This window comes from Tyto alba, unplaced genomic scaffold (assembly GCF_018691265.1).
Source record: "Tyto alba isolate M040663 unplaced genomic scaffold, T.alba_DEE_v4.0 Super-Scaffold_41, whole genome shotgun sequence".
Classification (NCBI taxonomy): domain Eukaryota; kingdom Metazoa; phylum Chordata; class Aves; order Strigiformes; family Tytonidae; genus Tyto; species Tyto alba.
In genome coordinates this window covers 7227227-7239235 of record NW_024881317.1, presented here as the reverse complement: position 1 = coordinate 7239235, position 12009 = coordinate 7227227, and positions in this window count along the sequence as shown.

The window sequence follows — 12009 nt, the reverse complement described above, 5'->3', positions numbered from 1 at the left end:
AAGTCTCAGGGGAGGTGGCATTTAAAAGCCACCCGAAGGGCTCAGCAAGATCTGTGAAGGAAGAGAAACAGGAGAGCAGCAGTGATTTGGGATGCTCTTGGCTGAGAAGCCAGCAGTATCTACCAGCCATCAGCAGTGCCCAGAGATCACTCCCATGAGGGCACAAGGAGTCATGAGATGTGCATCCCGCCCCAGGTCTCCAGGACCTGGAGAAGGGCTTGCTTAGCAGCTGGGGCAGAGCTGGGGAAAACCTCTGCAAACGTGCTCCTGCTCTGCAGTGAAAGCAATAGCTACGTGCAAAAAAACAAGACCTTGCACATCCAGGGAGATGCAGGGAGAAATAATTTCATAAATCATCTAAGACTAATTGCAAACTGATTTTCACTGGGACTTACACTTCCAAATGCCTGAGGTTCTCCAAGAAACATCCACTCCTACCTCAGATGAAGGGCCCAAAGTGGTTTACGACAACGAGCCAATGCTATTATCCTCACTCCACAGATAAGGAAAACAGAGTCATGGAGGGTTTTACCATCATCTCCATAGCTAAAGCCAAGGCACTTAAAAATATAACTTGGTGTTGAGTGGAGGCGGGTGCCCTGTATTTCTACAAAACATTCAGCCAAGTGCTTGGACATGGCATTTTGGGCATTACAGGGTCAGGGTGGCCTGGTCTAAGTGACCCACCACAGATCAGGCAGAAGTTAATGGTCAGTTAGTCTGACAGACCTGAGCACACAGCAGATTTGGGAACACTCATCTCCAACCTGCTGGGTCATCACAACCCAGCACAGGGGTGGGAGAACAGGGCAAACACCCCTGAAAGGTTCCTGCCATTTTGGGCTGCTTCTCTCTCCTGGGAAGGAAGTACAAGCTTTGGAGTTGATAACTCCAGAGTTCAGTCTTCCTCCCAAATCACATTTTTTTTAATAGTATCTGTGGGAATCTTTCTGTATGCCATCTATTTTTTATTTTATTATGTTTCTCTGATTCTCAGGGTCTTTTTTCAAGCTTTTTCCCTGTAATCATGCTAGAAACTTGCAGCTTTTGTTGTGCTAATGAAAGCTGAGCGTCTCAAATAATCTCATGTTCAAGAGCTGTGACTTCAAAAATCCCACGTATCACATGACCAGTGAAAAATATTGTTCAAGCTTACAGCACTACCCCTTCCCCATCCCTGCAAAGCTCAGCTTTTACCTGGAACTCACATCACACTCTCAGCCATAACTTAAGTTACATCTCCTCCATGGCTGCAGCTCCTGGGTCAGGACCTTCTCTGTTAGAAACCAGGTAGGAAAATCTCCTCGGGGTAAGGCTGATGACTAGGAGAGAAACCAGAGGTTCAGGAGATCTTAAGAGCTTGGTCCTTCCTGCACACACTACACTGGTGGATTTGTCCAACTCAGTGTGTATTTACTTGCAGCAAAAATGTCTCCCGAGTTCTGGTTTGGAGGGGGGAAATGAAGGAAAGGTGGATATGAAATGAAGCCCAAAGAAAGGGCACTGGGGAGACCATGGTCTACAAAACACGTGGAGGTCACAACCTCCCCAGACCCCCGGAGTTTGCTGGTTCTTGCTGAGATTTCTACTTCTTTTACCAAAGCCATGTGCTTGTTGCTGGCCCCAGACCTCCCGGCTGCAAACCCATCTGAACACACCATTATACAACTGCTTTGTGCCTGTTCTTCTTTTCAGAAATTGGGACAATATAAACCATTCTGCTCTGCTTGTGAGAGGGGTCAGCCTGCACCTTCCTCAGCCATTAGAAGCTGCAGTTGCCATTCGGCTTGTCATCAGAGCTGCTCTAATTTGAACTAATGACTGGGAAACTCATTGCTGATTACAGGGCACTGCCAGGCTCCTAGCTGCCAGAGTTCAACCCCAACAAAAAAACAACCTCCCCTTGCAACCTGGTAGGATAATATTTCATAGCATTGCCAAAATGGACTTCAGCCATGTATTTTGACAGCTGTAGTTTTAATTATTTATGATAAGATTTTACAATGTGCTGGTAAATGTAAGGCATTTCGTAAAAACAGAATGAAGTCTTGCCATGGGCTTGTCTTAGGGTTGTAATAAACCAGGAGGGAGAAATGGGGAAAGACTGTACCAAAGCACCTGGATCAGCAATCTTCTGCAGACCATAAGGAAACGCTGTTTCCTTTTGGTTGCCGCAATAGTTATCACAAAGCTGAGAATGTGGACAGTTCAAAACTTTGAGGCAGGACACAAATTTGCTCTTTTTTTAAGAGCACAGACTTGTTGCGGGAGGGAAGGGACCTGTGAATAAGAAAATCACTGTGCTCCATCCCTCTGCAGTTTTTATCCCATCCTACCCACCAGGCAGGAGAATAGCATTCCTACTGCAGTGTCTCAGCATTTGATTTCCTGGGAAATGAAGACAAAAGCCACAATTTTCACAGGAGAGAAAGCACCATAAATGCCCATTTATGGGGATTTAGAAAGACTAAAAAGCTTTCAGACTGTCTGACATTCACCCACGTTGTTGAAATGCCCCACTGGCATGACAGTTTGGATATAATGTGCCCTGGTGCTCCTCTGCTAACAGCAACACTTCACTGTGGGGCTGTGGGGTCAATGGGACACGTCACAGGTTAGAGAAACATGCCTGAAATGTGCAGATTGGATCATCTCAACACAATTTGGTTTTTCTCAGTGATGAATGTCTGTAAAAATCATATTGTTCCCATGGAAAACTTCAAGCACACAGAACTAAAAATTTCATCAGAAGTATATTTAATGGGATTTTTTTTTTTTTTTTTTTTTTGCTGGTTCTACTAGGCAGGCCTTAAAAATGTGTGAACTCAAGGAGATAATTTAGTATCTCTGCTGCAGTTCTTCATTTTCCAAAGGAAGAGAGAAACAGTAGCCCACCTTGTTAAAGCTCTTGTAGATAGACTGCTGGAGAACATTAAATAAAAGCACACTGTTACCATTATACAAGGGAGCATTCGAGGTCTTGCCATTCTCTTGTGAGGTTGAATTTGCACCATTACTGGTGCTTGATTAATCTGTGTCCATATCAAAGGCTGTCCCAGAAATACTGCAGTCATTACTTTAGTATTAGTCTGAGGGGACCCATCACTTCAGAGATGATTTTAAAGAGGAACATGAAATGAGCTGAGACTTATCACCTGCACATCAAGAGAAGATAGATGTAAAAAATAAATCAGTATCTCAGGCAGGGGGTCAGGCTAATCACCTGTTTGCTTGGGTGTGTTTTTAACAGAGAAACCAGACTTGATTTTGCCCATGTTAAAAATGAAAGCAAGTGAGTATGGCTAAATGTTTCAGACAGGATTCTGGAGAGATCCTTGCTCAGGCAAGTGCCTTCTGCCATGATTTTTCTTGCATGAGCAGCGAGCCACGGCTGAAGGACAGCAGCTATGCTCCAACTCCGAGCCAACCAAACTTCAATAACTGGTTAAGCCATCCCTGAACAGTGTGTGCCTGGCTCTGCTGGCCTCCATCTTCTGTGGTCATTTACAGAAGTTTAAAAGTTTGATGTCCCACCAGGTCATTCCCATGGTCGTACTGAGTTGATATAAATGACTGCAGAATACAGAGGGAAGAGATACTCAAACCAGCACTCAGTAGACCATTTTGCAAAGAGGATTAGCAGCTGTGGGGGGATGATTATTATCATTAACAACATCAGAAAGGAGGCAAGCGGAGAGTTCAGTATTTAGTATTTCGACAAAAGCCACAGAGTCCAGCTTTGCAGTCAAATGCTACAAAATATTCTATTCTGAGGCTTAAAAAAACAAGGTAAAATGTTTATTATCCAAATAATTCTTCAGTTAACACCAAGACAGGTGAACAGGGTATGTAACACTTGATCCCCTGCTATGGCTTTGGCAATTGCAAATGTTAAAAAGACCGATGAGACTACACAGGTTGCACAGAGGCAGCAGCATGCACACTGCTGGGGATCCAAAATGGGCTGCTAATTGCCCAAACCTGACACAAAGCTGTGCCCTGGCTCTTGACTCCTACACAGCCTGAAATCCAGCATGCTCCATCTCTCCATCATCAAACACACACCCAGGAGGATGTGTTTGGGCCAGACATGACAGCTCCAGCTCTCGTGACGTGTGACCATGCCACACTGTCGACCTAAGCACACCTTTGCAGAAGATCATGATCATCCTCAGAGCCTCATATTGCTTCAAAAGGTGTCTTATTCTGCAGCTCCAGCTCCTGAACCTCAGTCCATGCTCAGTTTTCACTTTCAAAATCCTAGGTAGAAGACCTTGAAGGTGGCAGGATGTGCAAATAGGTGTCTACCAAGATGCTCAAATTAATTAAGAGACAGCTCTATATAAAACACAATAAAGAACCAATGAATAAACAAACAAGCTTAATTTGGGATCTTTTCAAATCCTTTCAAGCCAGTGTTTTAGCTTTTGGGTGCTTGAGAGCCCGAGGAGGGGCAAGAGCAGCAGAAGTGCAGAACGTTGACCTGGAGGCAGTGGGTAGAAGGGAAACTTAGGGCTGTGATTCAGAGAGGGGAGTAGGACTCATTGTTTCGGAGATCCTGGTTCACTTCTTTGCTCTGCTAAAAAATGGCCTGCTTGACCTAGGGCAAGCCATTTAACTTTTTCCATAGGAGTGAGCGTTGATTGTTGCTGAAGGGCTGAGGTGTGCAACTCCCCCTAGCACCCCAAGCATCCTTGATTCCTCACCCGATAGCCACGCCAGGGTGCTCACAGCCCTTTCAGCACAAGCGCAGTGCATCTCAGGTTTCCCTAAAATAGGCCATCTCTCTCCCTGTTCTGGACCTTCGAGGCTGGTTTCCCACATCTCAGGGACAGCAGCAGGACAGTTGCAGGGCTCGGTGACTGATACTTTATTCTGCAGTTTCAAGCCTGGGAAATGTAGGTCACTGATCTCCAGCATGACCTACATCCGCAGCTCCAAATAAGCCCCTTTTGCCAGTGTTGATGTTTCTTAGCTTCAGGTTGAATCTGGAATACACACGTGAATGCCTTGTTTTGCCTGGGTGTCCAAGAGGGAAGTTATGACTGTGCCTAAGCAGATTCTTCCTAGACCAGCCGTGTCCTGCACACGTGGCTGCAGTGATGCCCTGCCCAAGCCAACAGCCAACTCAGGTCTCTGTGTAAAGCTGCACGCACAACTAGCTGTATTTTCGCCTTACGGGAGAAGAGTGGACAACAAAAGGAACTTGATCATTCCTGTTGTCTTTCAAATATGCTGAATGGGGCTGGCAGGAGCAAAGAAAGGTGCACTCACCGCATGGCAGCCCCTGGCAGAGGCATGGGCAAACTGCAGCTGTGGCAGCTCCAGTACCCATGGCCTGGCTTGGCTGCCATCGGTGCCACTCCTGCTGTTGGCTTCGCTGGAGGCAGGTTTTTCACTCCAGGTTTCTTCTTCCTTCACGTGTGGGAGGGAAAAACCTGTCAGGTGTTTTTTGTGAATACAGGAATTTTTCATACGCTTCATCCATCTTTTGCGAAAGCGCCAGCTTCACTGATCCTTTCAGACCTTGTCTTTACTCCATCCATCATGTCACCTCAATACCTAGAATATCTTTAGTCTTGGCAAAATATGAGTAATACTGACTGGATTTTGTGCACAGGGAAAAAGGAAAAGCCCTCACATGTCCCCTATAATCCCCAGGTTTGGGAGGACATTTGAAATGGTGCTAGACTATTATTAGTAACTCCTTCCATAAGCTAAACGCAAAAGAAAAGACAAAATAATCTGAAGGAAGAGGAATGGGGTGAGAAAAGGGGGAAAAGAGAAAGAGGAATATCCTTGTGCACTCTGGGGACAAGGCATGGAAAAAAAAAAAAAATCATTCCTGGTGCCACATACCCTGGGGAAGGCATGTGATCGCTAACAGCAGCCACCCAAGTCACCCAGCTGTGCTCAGTGGCCTTTGAGTGACACAGTAACATCTGACAAGACAACGATGTTCACCCAGGGCATGTCACCAAACCCAGAACAGCCTGGCATCAGGGACACAGCATGACTTGAAGAGCTGGGGGAACACAAATAGCCCAAATTCTCTCCTGAACTATTTATTTCAAGACTCAAGTGCACTGGACAAATCACCATCGATGCTCCTTTTCTCTTCTTCCCATCAACAGCTTTCTGAGGCTGCATAGGAAGCCATATCTGTCACTGATTTCATCTCATTATCAGCTGATGGGAAACAGGTCAAGCACCTCGGTTTGATTTAGGACCAACACATTTGGTGCAACACTAGTCCCAGCACTGAATGTCCAGCTCCAACCAGCGCAGCCTCTCAGAGCATTCCTGAGAACCACACACTACTTCTGCCCTTCCCCAGCTCTTTTATCATGTCTTGTTTACGTTTGGGTCCATATATCATGTAAAAATGTAGGTCATTGCAAAGACTGTGTCTCAGCAAAACTGTGAAATCTCAGCTTAGCTTCTTGTGTTATGTATAAGAGGATTTATTCACTTCCCATCTCTCCAGGCTGCTGCTGCGTTGCATCCTTTCTTCTTGGTGAGTCTGTGCTCCCCAGCAAGTGTCAGGAAAACTCATCACAGCAGTGATGGTAAATACCCTCTGACAGTGTAAACTTTGGCAAGAAAAGGAGGTTGAGTTGTAACAAACTCCAGCATCTCACATGAATATCTTTCATGCAGCCACCTAACCACCATCCCCAGTACCACTAAAACGTCTCTTTAGCGTGTCTCTCTTCTTTGCACTGGGATGAAAAGAAAATAAATTTGTCTTATATGCATGAGGCATCAATATTCTTGCAAGCAGTGGGACAGCTCCACATTTGTGTTGGTAGCAGTGGGAGCAGGATCTGTCCTGGCTTTTTATTGCTGGGTGGGCAAAGCCAAAAAAGTAAAACAACTTATCCATGTACTGAGAACGAAATAAGGGCTTGTCAGCTGGGAACCGGCACCACACGAAATCCACCTCTACCGTTGTCTCAGCAGCACTGCAGCTGAACTGGCCGTATTTTCTTTTAGGAACCCTTCCTCCTGTTCTCACTCGTGGTCAGTACATGCTTCACCGAAGCCTAATGCAGGCTGAATGACACCAAGCTGTGAAACCCCCTGGGTGCTCAGAAGTGCCACACCGCATTTCCAAACACCCCACTGATGAGAGCCAGCCAGCAGGATGTGATGAAGAGATAGATGAAGCCATCAAGTGAGATGATTTAATGTACTGGCCATGTTAAACGTGTAAGGGCACAGTCTGAGCTGATCTCCACAGCAGCCAAGGTGGCAGGAATGGATTCTTCCCCCAGCTTTTCAAGCCATGATGTGTCCCCTGCAGCTTCCTACCTCCATCCCAACAAGGCTTCTGACCAAACAGGATGTGTTTTGCTCTGTGCTAAGTAAAGGTAGCTCCTAACAAGGGCTCTTGGTCTCTGACCTAACAGCTCATGGATTTTCGGGAGGGTCAAAGATGTGGGGTACAGAAGCTCAGTACTGCAACACTGCAACCACTAACACCCTACCTGCTAAAAGCTCATTATTTGTATTCTGCATGCAGGTTTCCTCTGTTTGCACACATTTATATTAGGACTTAATAGGCTTCATTGAAGAATTTTCAGGTTCTGCAGAAAAACAAAATGCCAAAGGAAGCCTAAAATGCCGGGTTCCTAATGTCCTTCCTCAGATTTCAGCTTTTTAGACAGCACATCTGAAAAGGAACATAATGGCGCTGCTATTATTACTAATGCCTTCCACATCATTCTAGTTGCAGGGAACAATTAAACAGCATAAATGACATGCTGCTACACTTGTGTACGCTGCCAAACTGCAGCTCGATTCACCTTCCCCCCTCTACTTCTGTCCTTCCCCACCTGCTCCCTGTCAGAAGGCAAAGCACAGCCGGTTTGCTCCACTTCCTCTGAAATTCAAATCAAAGAAAACTCCAAATGCTCGGAGTTCCTTTCAGAAAAATAAAATAAAATGAGTGCAGGAAATGTCACCTTCCAGAAGCTTTTGCCCCATAACAGCAGCAGCCCCTTGATGCCTCCAGTGCAGGGCAAGTTGCACAGCAGCTCTCCGTGACAGGAGAGACCCACCTTGCACCCGGCTGCTGGTTCTGCTGCTGACAAGCCCAGCAGGTCTCCTCAGTTCTCTGTCCAAGCTTTCATGAGCCAAACTCATTAATCGCCTCTCCCTTACCAAGAGAGACCTCGCTACACACGCCCTGCTTGCCAACCCTGGATCGAAAAGAGATGGATGCAATTCCCAGGCTTTTGACCTGTGGTTTCTTGGAGCTTTAGGTTTTACAGCCCTCTGTGCAGGATGGTTATGTCCTGTCCGACCTGTGAGGCCCTGGTTAAGAGATGGAGCTATGTGAGGTCTTTCCCACGGCTCAGGCTGCACAGGTTGGCATAAGCTGCAAGCTCAGCCTTGCAGAAAGCCAGCCAGCCGTGCAGTGGGTAGCGATGCCAAATCCAGACACACAGTTAAACGGCTGAAAAACACTGCCCTGACACAGGGGTATCAAGTGCCATTCACTTTATGGCTGGAAGCAGCCAGGAGAAAGCATCTTCTAAGGCTGGGAAATGCACACAGCACCACTGAAGCTATTGAAGGGATTTGTCTTGTACTGTGAAGTTCTGGACACATAGTTTCCAAAAATGGCATGTTCCACCAGTGCCCTGGGAAAAGTACAGCCACGGGGCAAGCACTGGGATAGCCTCAGCTTCCTTACACTTAAAGGGCTGTGGTTTGGGGAGTCTGACTAACAGAAGCCTTCAGCCCATAACTGTGTCTTTATGCAAGCCGCCAGCTGTTTTGGATCTGTAGCCTTACGCCTTCTTCACTGGGCTTCCTCCTCCACCTTGGCCCGACAGATGAGGACCAGTGTGGAAGGAGTGTCTTTAGCAAGAAGAGCACCTGACAGACATTGGGTCACTTGATGAGATGCTGGTCAAGACCAGAAAATTATAAAAGGCACAAGTGGAGCAATCACTGCAAGTGGTACAAGGTGGTTGGGAGGTGCCTTGTTAGCAAGGAACTTGTGGAGAGCAGAGGAGTTCAGTGTTCTTGCCAAAGGACTTCCTAGAGACAGGTAAGACTGAAAAAATGAGCTCGGAGACTTTTTTTCTGAGTACCTAAAGGGTATTTTCTTTTTATCTTTAAGAGAAGCAGTAATGGTATCAGAAAACATATGTGTACGTGTATATTTTCAAAATTCCTGAAGCTTAAAGTATCTGGAGATAGAGTGGCCTAGGGCAGTAACAACTTGGAGAGTGAGTGCAGGGTGTGTTGGACCAGTGCTCACATACAGCCGTAGGGCTGCACTGTGTTCTTGGGGGTTTACAGCAAGTAGAGCAAGAAATTGATAGATCTTGAGTGCCATGTTCTGTATTTGACATCTAATGTGGGTTTTTTGAGCCATGTTTCATGTGTGCATTCATTCTTGCAAAAAGACTCTTGCCTGTTTGCTTTCACACTAATGAGATATTCTCATTCAATTCTTTGTTATGCCAGCTCTAATTTCCAACTCTTTGACGTGAGCAACTATTTTTCTCTGAAAGGCTGAGATCACGTGACAGAATTATAAATTTACTCCTGAAATGCTCCACTAATAAATAATAAAGTGTTTATAAATATGCAAAATAGATTATTAGTCAATTCTACAAAATCTTGGCTACAGGAGCATAAAAGTGTGCCCTGCAGCTTGTATATCTATTATAAAAAAAAAAAAAAAAAAGGAAGAAACTAAGAAGAAATTCACATTCCTTTTTTAACTTCCAAGCAGCAAATGCTGAATAATTTACTTCTGATAGTGATTATGTTAAAAGCAAATCATTTGTTTCCTTGAACTGTAGCAAACAATGTGCTGTAAATATGTGATTTTTAAAATATTACATATACACAGAGGGACAGAGTAAGTTGTTCATTTGAGCAGCTCATTAAATAGCAGCTCTTCAGCAAAAATCTCACCCTGTCTGTAAGTATGCTGAGTGGTACTACTGTTTTATTTAAGCTTAGCAAGCTTCAGGAATGCTAATAGCACTTAAATAGACCTGACTCTTAACTACAGGAGCTCAGACTGGAACCTTGATTTAAGTCACACTGGGGTTTGCTCGTTACCCAGCGGTACCACCCAAGGGTGATGCGGGGCAGGAGAAGGGAGGGTGCCTGGGTGACCTGGGGCTATGCGCTTTGCTGTGCACAGACCGTGGCAGGTGTCACCTCCGAGTGTTTTGATCCGTGGGGTAGCACAGCCCCGCTGTCCCGCACCTGCCAACTCCGCATCCAAGCCTACGGTGGTTTTAGGGATGGAGTTAAGGTTGACCTGTGCTGGGGGTTGGATATTCATTGCTGCTGTACAGGCTGAGCGTGTGGCTTTTATTAGCTGGTGGGTTTGTGTTGCTGAGTCAGCCTTGGGGATTAGTAGGATCTCAAGAGCACTCCTGCCAAAATCTGCTTTTTTTCAAGCCTCATCCTTGTCAGGAAGCTGTTGCAACAATATTTTCCTCATTGTTCCAAAAGAAACAGCCTTATTTCTCCTTCACCATAACTTTATCCAGAAGGGCATTGCTAATCTGTAACTGCAGGTAACCCACAGCAGTTGGGGATGGCAGTAAGGTAACTGGGCAGTCGGTGGCAGAAATATCAGAGGAAGCTGGATGGCAAATGGGGCGGCAGGGAAAGAAAGGCAGGGACCACCGTATTTGCTTCTGAACTTTGAGAACATTGTTGCACTATCAATAAGAGGAACTGGTATGACACCAAAAAAATTTATCAGATCAAAGAAAGGAAACAGGAGAAATTATCCGAATAGACTGTTTTTTGTCCGTTTACCTGAGAAACATCTTGATGCCACTGGGATCTGTACCATAGGAGCTCCTATGCAAGGAGATAGAGGGAGCAGGGTAATTTCAGACACTGTCTGAAAGGCGCTGCTGAGACAACCCTGCTGACAGCCAGGCAGAAATGAAGTGAGGAAATGTCAAATGTTCTTGACCCGAGCGTAAACCTTTATGAATTGAGGGCAGGAGAAGAGAAAAGTGTTTGTAAAGAAGAGCTGCTCTTCAGCTAAATATGTTTGTATCGGGGCAGAGGCGGTCTGGAAACTCATGGCAGGGAATGGGCAACAGCTGGGGAGAGGAAAAGGATTTAGAAATGATGCTTCAAGGACCTGATGATGATTTGCAGCATTTTATTTTTGCTCAGCAACAGGGCAGTGATTATTCTGGGTTGGCATCAGAGTCGATGAGGACCAGACACATCAACCCAGGCCACCTTGTAACAGACTTGTTACCTGGCAAGGAATGCACATCTGAAACTCGCAGCTGAGGATTTACTGTGAGCAGGGCCAGAAAGTGTAGAGGAGAGAGTTTGGCTTCTGTGATCCTATAGCCTAGAGTGAGTTGCTCTCTGGCCCGTGTGTAAGGGGGACTGCTGGCACAGTTATTTCACTGGCTTTTAGACATGGGGGAGGCGTCCCCAAGGATGCTCTGTGCTGCCTAACGCAGGTCAGAGGAGATGGCCAAACTGTCTCATTGGGCTTTGGAACTGGTAAAGGTCCTGAGCAGGTATATGTTGCTAAACTGTTGCTAGGCCAGAATAACAACATGTACATTGAATTAAATTATCTAGAAAGAGCCGGTGTAAGAAGCCCAGAGGTGTCAGGGAGAGCTTTAAGTAGATGATATGTGTTCTCCTTCATATAAAAGCCTTAAAATAAATGGACCTGGCTGAAATGGTGCAGTAGGTCATCTAATCTTTATCCTTCCTCATATTTCAAACCAACAGTCCCTCATCTGCACACTACAAAGCTGAACCCCTGGCTAGGGAAAGCCAGTCCTTGCTTTACATGCAGATCAGTGGGTTCCCTCCAGCGTTGGGAGGAATGGAGTGGGCAGCGACAGGCAACAACTAGGAGTGTATTCCCAAACCAGCACTGGCAGCCTTTGAAGGCTGGAAATTTAGGTTGTAATCCCTTCCAAAATAGAAATTAAACGTGCTGGCTGAAGCTGCGAAGCAGCCGGCCATGCCCCTTGGAAC